The following is a 20,400-nucleotide window of genomic DNA, read 5'->3' on the forward strand; positions in this document are numbered from 1 at the left end:
ACTAAGAAAGATGCAAAATGGATTTTGAAGTGTTCGGTTTAGGTGAACGGTATGGGAATTCTTATTTTTTTAAAAAGAAAAGAAGAAAGAAAAAGAAAAAAAAAAAGAAAGATGCAAAATGGAAAGCGGGGAAAAGGAAATTTAAAAAAGTATGCACCTGAGAGAACCATCAATAAAGTTAATTGTTCTGCTGTTCCTTTTTGTTTGCTCGCTTAAAGCAAAAATGATAAGTCAGCATTTGAGGCCCATCAGCCGATTTCCTCGACTTCCTATCCTCTGATATTGCATTGCTGCTATGTTGGCAACCAATTTGCTATGTCAAGAAAGTTTTTTTTTTTCCGTAAGTCTAAAGTCATATTATTTGGAACTTTTTTTTAATTTTTTTTTTACTTTATTAAAATGTCAGATAATTTAAAATGTTTTCCCACATTTTCTGTTAGACACTTGTTGGTTAAAACCTTAGTGGGGGATCTTTTTTTCAAATCACAGCTCTACATAACATAGCACATTGATGTACCTAATGAAGTGTCCAATAACTTGAGTTAAATTTAAACGGGGGACGGACGTGACGTCCCGTTGAGATGTTTTTGTACATCAAGGCGGTGGCGGTCATCTTGCGGGTGAGAATGGGTAGAATCAAGGAACTCTCCCAGCGCTGCCTCTAACCTGATCGATGCAGTCAGAATGAAGTGGTGGCCGAAATCAATTAGCTTTGTCACAGTCAGGATTTTTCAGGCTGCGTTCAGGGTCTACTATATGGTGCCCGACTGTATATACTAGTCATCATTTTAGAGTGCTGTTTGAAAGAGTAATGAGTACACAATTTCCCCTTACATAGTGCATATTTTAGTTGTTTATGTAATTGTATGTTTATTATTGGTCACTATAGCAGAAAATCAAATATATCCCATGATGCATTGTTCTGATAATAATTGCCTATGGATGCCACAAGATGGCAACAAACCACTTACTATTTTTCTTTGACAGTGCTTTAGGAGTAAAGAAAGAGTGAATGATTTGCAGTCGCTGTGTTAATCACTAATCACTACTACTATGTTTTTTTAGTGGATTTTTAATAAACTATAGCACACTATTGTAAAAATCGCTATATATAGTGGTCAGGAAGTAAGTACAGCCTCACACTTTCACTGAATGAGATGCTAAGCAAAAACGCCAGATAACCCTCGTGGTAGGCTCCGTAAATGGTTTAGGTTGCCATTTTGGGCCAAATCCCCCCACCAGCATCACCAAATCTGTCTCTATTTCTTCCTCTGAACACACACACACGCACGCGCGCACACACACACACGCACACACACACACACACACACACACACACTCATCTAAATGCACCCCACACACATAAACACACACACAATCCCTCAAGCATCAGCCGTAGAATTGAAAAACCTCTTCAGAGAAATAATGGAGCTGCGGCCACCCCGCAGCATTAATGTGATAGTTTGGGTGTGCGCGTGTGTGTCTTGTGAGTTTGTCATCATCCTCAAGGTGGGAAATAGGCCTGTGTGCTCCCAGATTGAACATGCTGGCTCAAAACTACATGAGCCGTGATTGGCTGCTTTAAATTACACTCTCTGAGACAGGTGTGTCTTGAGATAGGAGTTTCGATCATTCCGTGACCACACTCTTAACTCAAAATATTGGCGCGGTGAATCAACTTTTCCCCGTGAACTAAATGGAAATGCCATTAACCCATTGCAGCCTCAGCCCAAAAAAAACAACGAAAAGGTTTATAATGAGTTTTCTTATGCAAAAATGTTTTATACTTTATAAAAAAATAAACCGTAATGACATATTTCAATAGAATGCAAAGAATTAAACAGTTTTAGGCACATTTTTGCTGCAATTCAATTAACATTGTACTGCTCCTTCTCGTAAGAGTGTATTTTGGCCACCTGGGGCAGTATAATACAGACATTAAGACACATACGTAGTATGTAGTAGTAGTAGAGTTTCACAACAACTCAACAAGCTGCTGTAATATTGGTCATTTTTCGCAAAGGATAAAAAATATATGCCTGTGGCTATTGCTACATTGTTGTATTGTATTCTTTTTATTGTTTGTGTTCAAGAGTTTTAACACAATGTCAATGATGCTATTTGTTAGCCTGTCTATGGTGTTTTGCGTTGTATTTAAGCATTAAGCCAAACTGACTTTATTATTAAGGCAAAGCATTGTTGTTGTCTTTAATGCAAAACTTTTTTTTAATTATTATTATCATTTACTCATTCCCTAATCCCTATCATCACTATACGTAGATTTTTTGTGTGGAATTTTTTGTCAACTATACAGTCCAGTACTGTGTATAAAAATTGCTATATAGTCATTAAAAAGTAGGGAGTGAGTGACCGATTCCAAACGCGGGCAAAGTTTGAGCAGTGGTCAAAGCAGCGGGTTGTTAAAGAGCTTAGTGGCCGGTGAAGTAAAGAGGATTGTCTTGGAGCTGCTTTGTATGCAGATGTATTATTATGTGCATAGATGAATACATGAATGAGGCCTGATGGGGAAAAAAGAGATTGTCCACGACTATCAGACTTTTGGATGGGTTCCAATGCATAGATAGATAGATGGATGGATAAATAGGTAAGGGGGGTATAGTGTCCCATATTTCTTTCTATTCAGGATGAGTGTTTTTGGGCTAGAGATTTCAAATTAGGGCTTAAAGCTAATGTTTGGTTTACAATTACAAAGTTTCAAGCCAGGATTAAGATTTCAAATTGGGGTTAGCGTTTACAAGTAGAATGTCAAGACAAGGTTAAGCAAGGCAAGGCACACTGTGCTTCACACAATTAAAAGGGTAACATTTAAGAGTAAGAGTTAAAGACATTAGAAAGCCAAGTAATGAAATAAAATATATCTTAATAAAATTGCTAAAGGGTTAGGATGACAAGTTTCATGGTTTGAAATTATGGTTAGGTTTCAACACACAAATGGCTAGGATTTCAGGGTTTAGATTTCAAATTAAGCTTTTAAAATATAGTTTGAAGCCAATGTTGGGACTTCAAATTAGGACTTCAAATTTGAGTTTCTGGTTAGAATTTGATATTAAGGTTAATAAGGTTCAAATAAAGGTTTCAAGCCAGTGTTAGGGCTACAAATTGGGTTACAAGTCAGGGTTAATGTTTCAAGCCACTAAAAGAGTTTTAAAAAAACATTCTAAAACATGTTTTGGGTTTCAATCAATGATTAGGTTTTAAAAGTATGGTTTAAAGGCTGGGTTAGGGTTTCAAGAAATTGTTAGGGTTTCAGAAGAGTTTTTGCTGCCTGGGTTAATATAGTTGTGCATTTTGTAGAATTTGATTTGATCCAATAAGGCTGCATGTTTTTATTGTCAAAATCAGACATCTATTGTATTTTTGCAGCATCTCCAGCCAGATGGGTAAAAAATAACTTATTTAACCACATGCTGCTATTTTAAAACCGGCCGACTGCAAGACTTCACATCAGGAAGTAGTAGGGGAAAAAAATAAAATAAAATAAGGGGTTCTGCTGTCTGGATTGAGCGTAGGAGCACGTCTGAGCATGAATAATACTCACCAAACAGCACACTGAGTCAGATGAGGATGAGAACAAAAAGTAGGCGGAAGAGGAGGAGAAGGAGGAGGAAGGATGCACACTTAATAGTCACTAGACAGCGCAATGAGTCAGGTAAGCATGAGAGGAAAAGAAGGAAGAGGGCGAGGGCTAAAAGGAGGATGAGGATGAAAGATGTTCACTTAGCAGGTGATTGTAAAAATAAGGCAATTTGAAGATGGATGATGATGTTTATTTAAGGCTTTACATTAAGTCGTAGGACTTTATTTTCATGACTGGTGTAAATCATGGAAGCAGTTGGTAATTTCGCAGACGAGCACAGCATGTCAGATCTGCGCCGCTGTGGGAGTGGTCACAGTTGAATTCAATCATTGCCAATCATAGCGGCTCCTTTCATTACCTTTAAATGTGGCTCGTTAGTCACATACTCAAGTATTGACATGTCGGGAGCACATGTGCACCATGTAGTGACTTGGATGCAATGAGCACACGTGTATGTTAAGCACTTGCAACTACTTAAAGCTGCAATATGGAACTTTTTTCCCCAAAATAACTTTACAATAAGCTTTTTATTTGACCATTTATGACTGAAATGCCTTCTAATTAGTAGATTAACACCTTAGCTGTTCACAATGGGTACTCCTGCAAGCCTCTGGCCAATAGTTTTCAGACTGGATTCGGGTTAGAATTTCCCGCGCCTTGTCTGCGGATGTAACGTAATGTGCTTGGTGTGTATGTGAAGAATGGTATGCGCAGTTTCATTTTTTGGCAGCAGGTGGCAGTAGCGATTCGAAATGGAATATTCTACGTTCAGTAGCTTTAAACTACCTGCCGCCTATTTTCTAGTTTCCTGCTATTCACGATTGCTGCTGAAACAATGCAAACTTACCCTTTGTGGGAATAGTAAAGGTTCTTGTCTTATCTTATTTTAGCATATGTGATTCATGATGCAATAGTGTAAGTGCTTATGTGGAACTGGTAGTTTAGCAATGCTAAATATTAAGGGGTGCAAAAACAAAACTAGACAATCCTTTCTGTTACTTTTGAAAATTAGTGCTCATCAGTGTATGATATTTGTGTTAGCTTATTAGCTGTGATTTATAATATGTTATACATGTTAGCGTATGTGACACTGCTGCAGCTTAACAATGCTACATTGCAGAAAGAGCAAAATTAAAGTTGTTCCTTAATATGTCTTTAAATATCAATGTTTATAACATTAGCATATTTGATTCTTTGGTAGTTCCGCAAAGATTGACTTTAGTTAATCCTTACTTTTAGGATCAGTGTTTGCCATGTCTATTCATGTTAGCTAGCTTGCGTGATAAATGTTAGCTTAAGTGATTCTGCAGAAGCATAACAACTCCACAAAGAAGAATCATCAAGAAATGCCATGTTTTTTTCCAGTAATGTTTTTCTAGTATGCATAGATGATGTAGACGCCAACTTCATTCCCACACTCACATAAACACACATCATACACACATTTCACACGCGTTCCGACAGCTTGAAAGCTTCACCATGAGTGTCGTGGCTGTCATTAGCTAAAAGGCCTGAGGCTGGAGTGAGACCAGAATAATTATTCTGATTATGGTCTCCCAACTGAGCTATATCCAAACAAATCATGCTCCCGCGGATTAAAATCTGCTGTTTCTAAATGGAGACCCTGGGATTGATGACATCATCAGCTTTTGCCTTGACCATGGAATGTTAGTCCGCACTCAGACCAATTTCTTTCCCTGCATCTGCTTCCACCGTTCCTTCCACAAAGTGTCTGTAATTCTTGGCCTCATAAAAGCTAAACTGAGTACATGGAAATCCTTTGATCCTTTTTCATAGACTGCTCAAGTCATAATGCCATAAATGTACATATGCGCTCAGGACATATGAAAACAGATGTGCGCGCCATTGTCAATATGTCAATAGCAGTTATTTAACCCCTTCAGACTTGCCTTTTTTCCACTGGGCATTTTTTATTTATTTATTTATTTTTACTGATTTTGACTCTTTTCCCACATAAGAACAACATGGAATTTTTTTAGACTTTTATCTCATGTTTTTATTTGCCATAGTGGACGCCAGGATAGTATGGCTGTAAGGTGTTGCAAACCTACCTTTATATATATATATATATATATATTATTATATAGTTATTTTTCTTTCTTCTAGATTACTGAAAAAAAATTGCAATTTCAAGTGTTAGTTCCGCAGAGTGCTGTTTATTGGCTTATTGTACTCCAATGGAGCAAATGAATGACAAAATAAAATTACACTCAACAGTATTGTTATTAACAAAAAAACATATAATACAACTGTATCTAATGATTTGTCCTTGCTTGTTCTTCTTCTGTGGGTCTTTTGGCCAGCTTTATGTTGCATTAGCGCCACCAACGGGTACTGTCCAGCCACTGCAAGGAAACAAATGTGACTAGAAGGTGGAAGGGAACGAGCAAGGACAAAGGGTTGAAAAACACAAGTTAAATCTTTATTAAATGTTAGAGACAATTAGACGTAACAGGAGGCTGAATAACCCAAATGTTACTTATATTGCTGAGATAGAGTTATTATTGTCATCCAATCATTTTCAAACCGTTTTTCTACCCTGTTGCTTTCAGTGTCTGATTTGAGCTCTGGCCTGGCCTCACTCACCACTAGAGGAAGAAAATAGATTTGCTGGAACTAAATCAATACAAAACGTGTTCATGTTCAGAAGGCTGCGGCCGTGCATATGCCATCAAACTCCAGCATGATGTGAGCTGCCACCCCACCGAAAATTTTTAAATCGATATGCTTTAATTCATGCATCGCACACTATTATGGTATTGACACGGTTGTCTCGCCGTGTCTCATAACACAGTGAGAGACGACGGAATCGATTGTGCTCACTTTAACATCCCGCTATTTCAAAGTGTCGCCATTCTGAGGTGATTTGTGCTTGTATCACAAATAGTAGCCGCTTTCATGAGAGCAAGTGGCTTTATGACACTTGCTGGCAATTACATAAATACAGTGGTGCCTTGGGTTACAAGAGCCCAACTTACCAAGTTACAAGTCGTCGCTTGTGAGAAGAAATATGAGGTACAAGCCACCTCGAGTGAATTATTTTTCTTTACAGTGGTTTGTGGGGATTTTTTTTTTTGAGGAATTGTGACAGATTATTGGCATTTCAATTCTTTAAAGAAATATTTTCTTCTAGTGAATTAAGTTTACAAACTAGGCCCTGCAATGGATTAAACTCTCAAGTCAAAGTACCACTGCTACTGTGCAACTGACATTAAAGGAGACATATTATGCTTTTTTTTATTTATAAATTAAGACGGTTCCTAATAAACAGGCTCTCGCCCTTTCAGCGCTTTGCATTGTTTGTAATAATCACACTTTCTCACTCAAAAAGTCCCAACGGAGGCGTTCAATGTGTTTGCCAGGCACTTGTGGGACGTTTAGAGGTTAAGCCACTCGTTCCATGTGTGTCTGGCAGAGAGCTGACTGATGGGGGCGCCGTCACATATAATAATGATATTGAAAATAACATTTGTTGGACTCTCCTTCACTAAATGTAACAAAACGGGCTCGGTACTATGGCACAACAGTTGAGGACATTTTTGAGGTGCTAAAATAAAATAGGAAATCTTTTCATAGTGATCGCAGTTTGAATGTAGTAGCATTTATTAATATGGAAATTTTCCTTAACACAAATGTAAGCATTGTGAAGCGTAGTTAAAGAACACATTTTAAATTGTTATTTTGTTTAGTTTTCTGTTCATGTATTTTATTCATTTATTTTGTACTACTGTATCTTACTTTATAGTTTAAGTGTACAATTTATTGTTTTTTGTATTCACATTGTTTTTACATGTTATGCTTTCTCAAAATGTCAAGGCAACAATCCGATAAAATTTTAAGTTGGGCAATTCAGCAAAATATTTTTTAAAGTTTTGCTGAAAATTAGCTTTCCCGCATGCAAAGTGTACAGAACTAATTGTCTCTCCTATTGCCACCCAATTTAAAGGTATAATTATTAACAACTCAGCAAACAATTTTGGAGCAAACAACTTGCTTACCTTGTTGTGCTAGCTAGCATTGTTTCCGTAAATGTCAATAATTCCTATTTTAAAGTTGATTCAACTTAAATTACTGTTTTAGCCCAAAAAATTAGTTTGTCACAGTGTAGCAGCGAAGGGAAAACAAATTTAAATTGGAAGTCAGATGTGGAAAAAACATATTTTAAATATCGCACAATAAGCGTTAAATGATAAAAAAAAAATTGTGCAAGTCAGAGACATTGTATATTCGAAACAACATTTTTGGTGTTGAGTCAAAAGCTGCCAAGCGGCGCAGGAAGCATCTCTGCGAATTTAGTTGCAGGCACACATGAATTAAATATACTTGTGTTACGTTTCAGCATCTGCAGTCAGGCGCAAATAGGCGGCGCACGCTTGTTTTGACACTCGATACACGCCGTCCGACAGCGACACCGACAACAATTTAAAAGTCTCTAACCGGTTCTCCGCTGGTGCACTGTCAGCCTGCTGCTGCTGCTGCTACTTAGCCCATTCAATTTTGTTGTTTTTCCCTCTGCAAATTACTACCAGCACAGCTTTGACTGGCTGTGAGCCGGCTGTTATTTTTAGACGTACGTGCACAGGCTCCGGCTAATGTTTTTATTTATGGCGACAAGTGAACAAGATGAAGACGTATTGTACTTTTTAAAGGCAAAAGGTTAAATCTCTTCTTCTTCTCTCCACAGGCTGATTGCCGTGTAGAGGACTTTTATTGGATGTGACGCCAGTAATGAGCTAAAGGTGGGTGCTGCCAGTTTTGACCCTTCCGCTGTTTGTGTGTGTGTATGTGTGAGTGTGTGTGTGTTGATTCAAAAGGCCTGTGAATTGACGTTGACGCGGCTCGCCTGCTTAGCATTCCGTTAAACGTGCTTCCTCCCTTACACGGAGGGCGAGTCAAAGTGACGGCTGAAAGGAGGCCAGTTTCCTTCTTTTTTTTAAGGAGCCCGAGCATGCAGTGTGAAATTGCTCTGTTTGCCATTTTGAGGAATTTCTCATACAAAAAACACACCATAGAGAGCAGTTGTATTCATCCTGGGGAAATTATACATCTAGTGTATACAATGTGGATGTAAACGCAAAAAAAATTATTTTTTTTTAATTTGTTTTTAATTCAGGTCCTGAAGCCTCTTTCACTTATCAACATGAAATTTGGTGTGTATCATGTAAGGACCCACAAAAAATTCTCGAAAAGCTATTTCGAAAAATCCACAAAAGTCATGCTATTTTGTTTTTAATTAAGCGAAGTCATTCAGGCCATTTCCACAGGACCTTCTAAAGGTAATTTGTTGCAATGCAACACTTATTTAAAAATTAAGCCCCAGAAACATTTTATTTCATTGAGCAGCATGGTAGAAATAGTCGTACAACCACAAAAAAAATTTCAAGAAGCAATGCCGAAAAGCCACAGGAAGTGGTCCAAGTCTCAAGAAGTCTTTCTTAATTTTTGATGATGGTTGTTCTATTGTTACTATAGCAACTGGACAACATTTCTAGAGCAAGTTTAACTTGGAAACTTCCTAAAACGTTTCCTTTAAACCAAAATGGTAAACTCGCTGTGTCTTTTCCGGAATTAATTATAGAGGAAATTACCCTAAAATGGCCGCTTCACAATAAAATATCAGACTTCCTGTGTTTTTTTTTCAGTCATTCATTCTTGAGACTTATTATATTTGCGGGCTGAATTTTCCCCAAACTTTTTTTGCCTTCTCATTTTTGCACCTCCCACCTTTCCATGCTTCACTGGAAAATTTATTGTTTGGCTGGCCAACAGCGACATTTTAAAAACACATTTTATATGATCTCATGTTTAAAAAAATTTGTAAAAATAAAACATTTGCCCTCTGGTCACGCCTTCTCAAAGTCGTGCATATCGCACACGCCACAACTCCTTTAAACATCCATCCCCCTCCTCCCAATGGCCTGGAAGAGTTGAATAGATTAAAAAGGTAGATCTAATCGATCCTGAGAGCGCTTATCAGCGGCTGGCAGGCTGACGAGCCGATTTCAGAGTGACAAATTCTAATCCTTCAAAATCAGATTGGAAAACGGAAAAGACGAATAATGTTCACACTGTCCAAAACTTTAGCTTAGTTGTGACTCAAAATGTTAAAATGATCCACCATTTATTTGAATGTCCAGTGATTGCACTGGAGCTCTAATGGTGTACCTAATAAAGTGGCTGCTGAGTGTATAGTCAAATATTAGCATGTAAGCTTTCCCTGCAAGCATCACATATATATATATTTTTTCTCAAAAAGTGACAGTGACGGGGTGTCTGGCAGGCGTGATAAGCAGCAGGTATTAGCCGGCGAGGGCGGAGATTCACACAAAAACGGCAGCAGGCCGAGTTTTAATGCCCTTTACTCGTATTGATTAGCCTGCAGGGCTGACTGATCGGCAGTGAGATACAGGAGAGCACACATCAATAAAAAGCCGTGGCCAGCTTTTTAAAGGCGCGCCGACACACAAAAGCGGAATAAATTACACTTTGGTCTGCTCTGCTGCAAAAGTTGTTTGATGCCTAAAAACCCAGACAAGTTAAATAAACATTTTGGTGCTTCAAACACTTTCAAAATGTAACTTAACTTTAACAATTTCTCATTTTACTTTTACAGTCAAACTAAGCAATGTTAGTTTAGAAAACACATTTGGCATCGTACTACATATAAATATTTGAATTGGTCTCAATTTTAATCACACAAGTTCTGTAGATTAAAGTAGTCATATCATCTATTTCAGCTGATTCAGTTTTTGTGTCACATGATGCAGTTACGGATGCTAGCTACGGATGATTTACACCACATGTCTTGATCAAATCACTTTTTAATCAGCCTTTTTAAAGAAATACTCAGTTTCAATTGATTAACCATATTTTTTTTCTTGTGCCTGTAGTTTGCCGTGTATCCAGGCAGATTTAGATGAACGTTTGTAAAAGGTATGTGCTATCAGAGGACAATGAGAGTATTACAAAGACCGAATGGAGTGAAATTGCTTTTCCGAAACCGGGGAGGATGTGAGGTACAGCGAGTGATCCTGGGATACAAGTAAAAAAACGGAAAAATGTTACATATTTCTTCATCAAATAAAAATATTAAAATAAAATTAAGATTACAATATTTATATTTTTAAAGTCATTTACCGGTACACGTTGACGCAAACATTTAAAAACATTTTTTTTTTAACGCAAACAATATTAGAATATTAAGATTATTATTATTAATATTAAGACTAGACTGCTTTTCCGTCGAAATATGTCTGCAGGAAACGGTCCATGATAGAAAACTAGTTGGGGATTGCTGCACTGTATAGAAAAAATATCAATGATATCATTGATTAATCGACTTTGACTTTATTTTCAGCACATTACAGTATATATATTACAGTGAGATACGGGGATGATGTCACACATTTTTACTCACTGCCATGTTAATTCTACCATTACTTGTTTCCATTTCTGTTATTTTTCGTCAAACCACACGTAAGTTCCCTTGAAGCAACATCGGGGATAAGGAGGCCTTTTGTGGGGGATAGCGGTGGGAGAACACGTATGGAGGCAGGGAATATTCAAATATGTCAGATAGAAGAATACACACACAAACAACAAATGTAAGCCCCTGAGGATTAAGTCACTGACGGAAAGAATGGAGGGTTTGGGTAGAAAAAAAAAAGAGGATTTTCATGCAGCATTGCAGCTTCCTCTTTGATATCTCACTCATGTTTCATATTTAATATCTTTACTCTGCAGTCCACGGACATGCACGATTGGCCCAGCTGGACGACAAATTCTCTCTCTCTCTCTCTCTCTCTCTCTCACTTCCTCCCTTCCTTCCTTGTCCACCTCCTTATTTTCCCCATGCACCTGCCTTTAACAGGGGCGCTAATAAGATGGACTGATGCCACTTCAGTGCCCCGCCGTGCCGTTGTAATTGACAGTTTTCAATGCTAAAATTAAGCTTTCTTTTTTCTTTTTCTTTTTTTTTACGAGCTGTACTCGAAACACATATAGTGTTGCTTACATACATAAATTAGAAGTTACTAAAATGCCCCCCTCACCAGGAAACATTGAATATATGGTGGCTCTTTGTGTTTATAACCTTATTTAATACGTCCAAATGGAGTATGCGCCTTTAATTGAGATTGATTCAGGACATTTTTAGGTCAAAGACTTAATATAAGATGAAGCAACACACATGCCCATGAGGTGTGTGGAACTACAGTATATTGATTTTTTAGTTGCCTTGACTTGCAAGCTTATTCATTCTGTGACCATCCATCCTTATCCTTCCCAAATGAAAGGAATGAAAAGGCCATTCATCTGTATAGCAGCACACACAAAAATGCTGTAATGTGTTTAAATAATTAGCACTCTGCCGTATTACACTTTATAAAAACATACAGTAATAACATAAATAGAATGCAAAGAAGTAAAAGGTGCGTCATAGTGTCATGCATTCATTATAATGTTACTCCTGGTGTCCACCTCTTAGCCACCAGGGGCAGTATAAAACCCTAAGAAGACGGTCACGTCTGCTTAGTAAGCTGCAGCAAAATACACAAGTAATTTGAGTGAGAGAGCTTGAGAGTAATCTTCACCTGAAAGAGGCAATAATCTTGCCAAATTGATGTTTGTTTGGAAATTCGCTGGCACCATGTAACACTCAAATCTTTGCTTACATCTCAAGACACAAAAGTGATGGCTTGTATTTTGAAAAACTAATTCGTAAGTAGAGATGCACGATAATGCTATTTTCCACCGATACAATAAACCAATAATTTAGAAAGTGCTGATGTCGATAACCGATAAGACGATAATTGTTTGCAAAATTAATATCAATACAACTATACTTTACAACTATATGGCTAACATGTAGAAATACATTGAAACATTGTGCAAAGCACTAGGAAGCTGAATTGTATTGATATCTCTGCTTCAAAGACAACCAGTAACTAATTTTGAGTTTGCCAAAACAAAACAGTCATGTTTTAAAAATGCTACAAAAAACTGCGAGGGTAACATTTTGGAGAGACACAGTAAAGTAAGCCCACATTGGCGACTGTCATGTTGGCATGAAGCATCTTCTGTCAACACGAGGTCCGTTGTGTACATTATGATGTCACAAATATGCGACACTACCATAGGAGAGGGGAGGGGTTGAGGAGTTGGGCACAACTTGAGCCACAACCACAACAGATGGACTAACGCGGCAACAACACGGCAAGTCTATTATTATCTATGGACTTCTGTATTATCTGTCTTATCTGTTTGAAGTCAAATTGGTCGAAAATTGCAGATAATTATCGGGCACCGATATTATCGTGCATCACTATTCGTAAGGTGAGGTACCTCTACATTGAGACAGATCAGACAATAACATGGGCTGTGTCCGAATGTCCACACTTATCCCCTATCTTTTCATTCACTACATAGCCCCGCACTATATAGTGGCCTAATATGTAGTGCCCTCATTCTGTTTGGTGATTCGGACAGCAACCCCACTTTCTCCTCGTCGCATATCTCACATAACTCTTACGACGCACCGGCGCATAAATTACCAACTATTTATTGTGAATGAAAATGTTTTAAAACTGTACTTTATTTCCTTTGTTGTAGATATTTTCAATTAAAACGAATACATTATTTTCATAGTATATATTCATGCATCGGATTTGATTCCAGCGCTTGCGCTGTCCCTCGCGCCATGTTTTTTTCACACACGCAATGCATTGTGGTCTATATCAACCCGGTTGAGTGAACATCGATGTTCACCACTTTTCAGAGTGCATTGTGACTAATTTTGAGTGCCCGACATTTTCATTCCCTGGACATTCGGACACCACTACAAAATGGCGTGACCCATAAGGGCACTATATGGGGAGTAGGGTGCACATTCGGACACTTCGCCAATAATCACCATCTCTCTATGCCCTGAGCCAGCGTTTCTTACACTGTACAACCACATGCACTTAGACGCACGCACGCACGCACACACACACACACACACACACACAAGTCGAACTATTTGATTTTCCTCATGTCTGGCCTCTTTTTGGTCTTCATTTGGTTTCTCTATGCGGCCGATTGTCCCCCAAAAGAATCCCAAGCATTTTATTTTTCCTGAAGGCTCAAATCGTTTCCAGACGTTTCCCTTTGGGCAAAACACACACACAGTTGCTCTCTTGCTCACACGTACACACAATCTCGCACACTGTCACACAAACAAACACAGTCTCTCTCACAGCCATAGTCTCACACACACTCATGTACTGTCTCTCTCACACAGTCACACACACACAGACACACACACACACACAAATGTCCTAAAGGGCCACAGGGAGCTACTTGATTTCTTTTCAACACACTTGTGTTGGTGTGGTTTGTCTGAACTGTTTTGTCTGCTAGCTTCTTTCCTTTGGATGAAAGGAAGCAGAGAGAGCTGCAGCAACCTCGTCTGCGACCTCCTCAGAGACCACGTTTACATGGAGGCAATAACCCTTTTAAAATCCAAATATTGGCAATATTCAGGTTTTGTAAGGCCATGTAAACATGCGCAAAAACACGAATATGCTCTTATTCGGGTTTTTAAAACCCCGAATAAGAGCCCTGGGTTACTCCTTTCATAACCGGAATTCTTGCTCATTTAAACACATTCGGAATATCTCGATCGATCGGGGCAATGTTTTTCACTGTTGGCATGCTCGCTATTTTCTTCTTCGTCTTCTTTTCTTCTTCTTCTTCGCTTATTAGATTAGCAAAGAATCTTGGTCTATGTAGTCATGACGTGTATGCGAAGCTCCGTCCTACATGCTAAAGGAGCCTCCCTTGAATACATTGATTTGTCCACTGCGTTTTCACATTATTAGTCTCTACGGTGAAAACGCCACAGTTTGTGCCTGTATACACATACAGTAAATACAAGTATATAAGTCCGTGCTTCTGGCGTGTAACCCACCGGAAATACTCAAGCCGTTGTCAACAAACATGACGCTTGCAGCAAAGAACCAAACTGACTACTTTATTTAGCGTGGTGAGTGACATAAATATGTCTTTTATTGCACATATAGTAAGTTAAAAGCGCAAATGACGTTATTTATATAATTACGTCGTCTGCGCGGCGCGGTTCAAACGTATTATTCCAATCGAGCACAAATGAGCATGTACACGGGAGTAACTCTTTCCACCATGCATGTAAACGTGTTACCTCGATTCTTTCAGAAACCGGAATTCTGAACTTAACCCGAATATTGACTGCATGTAAACATAGTCAGAGTCATCTAATAGCAGCTGCAGAGAAGAGGAACCCTAAAAACTGTAACGCAGGCTTAAAACTCTGACAGCAGTCGCCAACATTTTTTGAGGTGCAGATCAGTTTCACATAAAGACTGACTTTCAGTGGCCATAGCCCGGCATTTAAACAAATAAAAATAAATTATCAAAATATACAACTTAACACTACGCCAATACTCTGAATGTATTTCATCTTGGGGTATTTTTTTTGACAGCTAAATTGACTCATTTCAAACTTTTAGCGACATTTTATGGCCTCTTAAATACTTAAATGCTTTCTTTTTCTCAACTGTCTCTGATGGCAGTTTATCTACTTTAAACCCTAATTTGAAACCTTAAACCTAACAATCCTCATCCTGATTTGAAACCTTCATTTAAAACCCCAATTTTACACCAAAACCTTCCTTTTATTTGATATCTTAAATTTCAAACTCTTCCTCGAAACAACCGTGGCTTGAAACTTTTGTTTTAACCCTTAATTTGACCCTAAACCTAAACCTTTCAGATCAGTAATAATACACGAGAGGCTGGAAAAAGTCTGCAGCATGTGGATATTAATATTCACTTTGTGGCGTGTACTGTAATGTAGTGCAGCAGTCAATTATTGTGTCATTTCAACTGTGAGGCAGTAATTGCCATTGCAGACACTACTGAGCTGTGACAGAGAAGAAGAAAGAAAGAGCGAAAGGCAGATAAATGGAGAAATATGGCGCGGAGGTGAAGGAATGAGGAGTATTAATTAAGATGCCAGTTAATTGAGGGTGCCCTTTGAGTTTCTATTTCAGTCAATAATGGCGACATTAGCGCAAACGAACGCCCTCTTTTCCCATTTTAAATTGAACATCGGAGATTAGCGCATGGTAATTAAAAGGGCTAAATGGCGGACAAAGTCGTAAAAATGCGCCAAAAGCATTGGTCAACTGTCTAATCGGAGACGGCTTTGTTTGGCCTCCGGCTTGGACGCATCTCATTTGGACAGCCATTGAAGACTTTTGTCTTTCATAAAGAGGACAAATCGGGTAGAGAAGCAACTCGGGAAGCACATTAGAATGCCTGTGATGGGGTAATTGGAAGAGAACTTTCATTGTTTTTAAATGATGTGCAAATAATTGAAAACATGAGGCCACTTTTTCCTCATGCAGTTGAGTCACGATCACGATGTTCCGATATACTACAAAAAAGAAACATGTTTTCCAAATGACTCAAATTAATTGTTCTACAGTTGCAAAATAATGTTCCACAAACTACAAGTCACTGTAGCATAATACGCAACAAAAAATAAGTAAAAATAAATAAATTACAAGCAGCGTTGCCCCCCAAAAAATTACATTCAATATATTACAAGAAAATACATGACAAGTTCAAGTTTTTGAATAGTGTTTTAGCTAGGTATAGACCAATAATTGGCCTGCCCGATTATCGGCGCCAATATTGCACATTTTGACAAATATCGGTATCGGCCTTTTTTCAAAATCTGATGGCTAGTAAAAGGTGAAGCTAAAACCATTTTAATCTCAGGTAACTATTTATTTAAATTTTCATTTAACTTTACTAGAGATGCTGCTGACCCTGGGAACCTTCTGAGCCTTTTGTTTTTGTTCGACATTAAAACAAAGAAAGGTGTTTCCAGTTTACAATCAACTTTTTAAGACATACTGATAACTTTGGGAGCTAACTGAACTTTTTTTATTTTTATTTAAAATGATATTGTCTAAGATAAAAAAAAAAAAAAGAACTTCCACATTTTGAAAAATCTGGGAAAAAAATGTATGTAAAGCATTAATGCTTTAAAACATTAAAGATTGGTAAAAAAAAACGTTGACGTGACGCCATTATCGTCCGCCAACCCCCCCCCCCCCCCCCTGCCCCTTTTTACTGAAAATTAATATAAGATAAATAATCTATGATTGTGAATACTATGAGAACAGAACAGGAACAAAATGAGAGATTGCAAGCATGAGAGTGGCGCAATGATGCGTGTGGAGTGTGTATCAAAGCACAGGCGACTCCACCAAAATTGGCCAAACAAAGCGGATTGTTGTGTCACCACATGACATTTACATTAATCAAACAAATGTAGTACTACAGCAGTCATGTGTATGTGTGCATGCGGTACAGGCTTGTGGCTGCTAATTAGCACTTGAGTTGCACGAATGGTTCAATGCTAATCAGTTACAGCGACGCATTCACACACAAGTTTATAAGGCACATGCACACACTGTAACACACAGTCACATGTATTGTACAGTACATATGCTTACAGTCAGGAAATCACAATTACAGTCACGCATGCGCACACATACGTTTGTCTTTGTATCACCGTGGGGACATCTCATTGATGATGCATTTCCTAGCCCCTTACCCTAACCTTAACCATCACAACTGATTCCTTAACCCTTACCCTAACCCTAATCAAAACGCAATTCAAACCTAAACTCTAAAACCAAGTCTTGAACCTCAAAAAGAGGTCTGAACTTGTGGGGACCAGCAAAATGTCCTGACAAGATCAAGTGGGTCCCCACAATGGTAGTTAAACCAGGAAAAAAGCATGTGTATGGGCCTCATAATGTAACAAAAACAAAGGCACACGCACGCACACACACTCACTCACACACACACACACACGCACGCACGCACGCACACACACACACACACACACACACACACACACACACACACACGCACACGCACACACACACACACACACACAAAATAAGAATTGTGTATCAGTGTGACATTAATACTAATTTACATGAGTGCTGAGAAAGCTTAGAAGCCTTTTCTAATCGCAACACACACACATACACACACACACACGCAATTGGTGGTCCAATTGAAAAGCAATTAGACCTCATGTTTTGCACTAAATTGTGCGCCAACTTTCAAGCTTTTACCAGGCTAACACGCAAATGACTCACTCGCGATGAACTCCAAAACTCTTTTGTGTGGGTGTGCATGTGTGTGAGTAATATGCGAAAAGACAACAGATGCAAAGAGACAGCAGGAACACACAAAATTGAGAATATCAGAATATTGTACCAGAATTGGAGAACACAAGTGTATGAAAACCAGAATGCATGAGATCACAAATTGAGAGCCATGAGAAACCGTAAGAAATAAAATAAAAAATTTGAATAAAATCACACTGTAGAAATACAGATAATATAGGTTATAAATAAATTACACATTATGAGCACAAAAACATGAGAATATAAGAACAGGAAAATGAACATGAGAACATACAGATTGTGTAAGAACAGGAGAAAATACAAAATACAAATATTGGAACATGATAAATTGACAATATACAAAAATGAGACTATGGGAGCATGTGGAAATTATTTAAATCTTCTCAACATGCGAAGCACGTCTGTTTATTACTGCTCTCTGATTGGCTACACCCCGTTCCCGCCATTTTTTCCTGCCTTATCACACACATCATGCCCGATGAAAACAAGTACAAGTTCTGCAGGTGGAAAATCCAAACAAACTCTGCAGCTTTTTGCATCTCCAGCCTTTACAAATAAGATCAGGAGATTTGTTTTGAAAAAGTGGATTTTTTTTATACAGTAACAGAAAATCTCATTATAAACCTCACATGACCTTGTTTTGCTTTTGTTTGAATTTCATCCCTCTGATAACTGTAGGAAGAAATAGAACTCACATCTGGAGAGGAGCTTTGAGGTTGAGTCCGAGTTCACATGTGGATCAGGAAATGGTGATGATAAAAATTTGCATTTCTGGGGTCTTTTTAAGAAATGCACCACTTTCAGCATTTCGACAGAATTGGTGCAATGCACCTCTGTGCTAAAAACTCTAACTTAACAAGGGAAAATACTAATTATGTAACTAATTTAAATGTAGAGTTATTAAACCAGACAGTAACCACAGGAATCCCTTCACCAGATCCTTGGATTTGATTGTGCCACTTTCCATTAGACCTTTAATCTGATACTTGGGGTGTGCCACACTTTAGGTAATCCCTGCACTTGACCCTGAAATGTAATCGTGCCACTTAAACAGTGGCGTGTGAATAACCAGCTTCATTCGGACACATGTGGAGTTAGTTAGCGAGGTTGCAACCCCGCCGCTACAACCTCTTGAACCCCCCTCAAAACTCCCCAAGCAGCATGCAGTCTGTTTGCCAATGAATCACAAACGTCTCGGACAACTCGTGACTCCTGCCACCCGAGGGACGCACACATACACATTTATAAATATACACAGACGCACACACACTTTGTCTATTGTTCTAATGCGACTCTTGAGTCATGTGTTCAGACACAGGAAGTAGGCGGGTGAAAGGGGCTTACTCACCCGAGGGAGTCGTTATCTCGTTTGCTGCACAACCAGCTCACTCGCACCTCTGGCCAAGTCTAAGGAGGAAATAAATACATCAAAATGGTAAATTAAACGAATGGAGCCTCACACCCACACAGAATTTGAGAGGTGCTGCAAGTTTTTTTTATTATACAGTAAGCCATCAAATGTTGTGTCATGCTCGGCCCACATGCCATCAAAAACTTATTATTATTATTATATTATATTAATTCATGGAACCCTGCAAGCCAGGACCCACACTACTCATTTCCTATAGGTAATTTAAAATACTTAGGCATAAAAATCTCACCTAAATTAACTTTTAATTCATTTAAACTTTTCTCCACTTCTGGATAACATTTATAGTGACTTGGAGCGCTGGAACAATCTTCCTATTTCTCTAATAGGACGAATAGCCACCATTAAAATGAAAGTTTTACCCAAAATAAACTATTTTTTCTCAATGATTCCATTTAAACCTACGGCTAAAGGGTTCCAGTTGTTGGACTCAGCCGTTACAAAATTTTACTGGAATAAAAAAAAGCAAAGATTAGTCTATCTACTCTTCAGAAAAGTAAATCCAAAGGTGGTCTAGAGGCACCAAATTTTATGTACTACTATATAGCTAACCAGCTACAATATATCGTTCTATGGGCACAACCCAACAGAGACACTAACTGTTGGCTGGAACTAGAACAGAAGGATTGTAATAACCTCAGACTTCGAGATTTACTCTTTATTACAACATCGATTAAGCGACATAATTGTTTTAAAAACCCAATGATTTCCGCCACCCTGACTGCCTGGTGGAAGGCACTAGAATTGACAAAAGCCCAAGTGGAGCCCTGTGGGCTTTCTCCCCTATGGCATAACCCCGAATTTCAACTTAACAACCAACCGTTTTATTTAGGTGTGTGGGAGCAGAAAGGAATTACACATCTCCACCATCTCTTCTCAGATAATATGTTTGTATCATATACATCCTTGCTCCAAAAATACAATATAAAAAACGGAAATTTTTTACATTATCTTCAAGTTAAAAATATGATAAAGAAAAAAATTCCAACACTTCGGGGTACGCTCCAACCGCCTGTTTTAGCTAAAGATATTAACAAGCTTTCTCCGACAACAACAAAAAAACTTTCAAAAATATATTTTTGTAATATAAGTTATATAAT

The 20,400-nt window shown here is 38.2% G+C and overlaps 2 protein-coding genes across 6 annotated transcripts in view; one reads left to right on the plus strand and one right to left on the minus strand.

The window, feature by feature from the left end:
- The window catches only part of LOC144061374 (uncharacterized), a 75,153-nt gene that overhangs the window by 51,011 nt on the left and 3,742 nt on the right, over positions 1–20,400 (minus strand). Inside the window, exons 2-3 of one of the 2 annotated variants that reach the window (XR_013296171.1) lie at positions 19,220–19,278; positions 5,788–5,964 (exon numbers count right to left, since the gene is read on the minus strand). The gene's annotated coding sequence lies outside the window, so the exon portion shown is untranslated. Of the gene's footprint in view, positions 1–5,787; positions 5,965–19,219; positions 19,279–20,400 lie in introns of those variants that run through there. The other variant, XM_077581766.1, reaches the window with a different exon arrangement.
- The window catches only part of cdh11 (cadherin 11, type 2, OB-cadherin (osteoblast)), an 88,083-nt gene that overhangs the window by 34,577 nt on the left and 33,106 nt on the right, over positions 1–20,400 (plus strand). For 2 of the 4 annotated variants that reach the window (XM_077581765.1, XM_077581762.1), the window contains 2 exons: positions 8,304–8,358; positions 10,510–10,552. The gene's annotated coding sequence lies outside the window, so the exon portion shown is untranslated. The remainder of the gene's footprint in view (positions 1–8,303; positions 8,359–10,509; positions 10,553–20,400) is intronic. The other 2 variants (XM_077581764.1, XM_077581761.1) reach the window with 1 other exon arrangement.

The sequence above is a fragment of the Vanacampus margaritifer genome, chromosome 12 (assembly GCF_051991255.1).
Source record: "Vanacampus margaritifer isolate UIUO_Vmar chromosome 12, RoL_Vmar_1.0, whole genome shotgun sequence".
NCBI lineage: Eukaryota > Metazoa > Chordata > Actinopteri > Syngnathiformes > Syngnathidae > Vanacampus > Vanacampus margaritifer.